Here is a 373-nt window from a genome sequence, read left to right on the forward strand (position 1 = left end):
ATCGTCATTGTTCTCAGACACGCCCTCTGTTCGCTGATTGGGCGCCGCTGTAGCGGCCCCAGAAAACCAAATTACATTACAGCAGGTCCAGACCTAGTACTGAAGGGAAATTCAAATTGAGCGGAAGTACTTAGGCGGGCGGAGCCAGGCTAAGGCCCCACTTCTTCAGAGATGAAAGCCTATGTAATGTTTTTTTCAGTAAAATTCTGAAATGACAAACCAAACTAATTATGTGCATCAATATATATCTAGCTGATTTAAATTTATTTAAAACTCCATTCCATATTTCCAGCGGAGTGCAACACCTGTGTAATATTTTACTTGATATGATATCCAGTATATACAATTATTAAGTTGAAAAAAGGTCAGGCCA

Source organism: Gadus chalcogrammus, chromosome 6 (genome assembly GCF_026213295.1).
Source record: "Gadus chalcogrammus isolate NIFS_2021 chromosome 6, NIFS_Gcha_1.0, whole genome shotgun sequence".
In the NCBI taxonomy this organism is placed as follows: Eukaryota; Metazoa; Chordata; class Actinopteri; order Gadiformes; family Gadidae; genus Gadus; species Gadus chalcogrammus.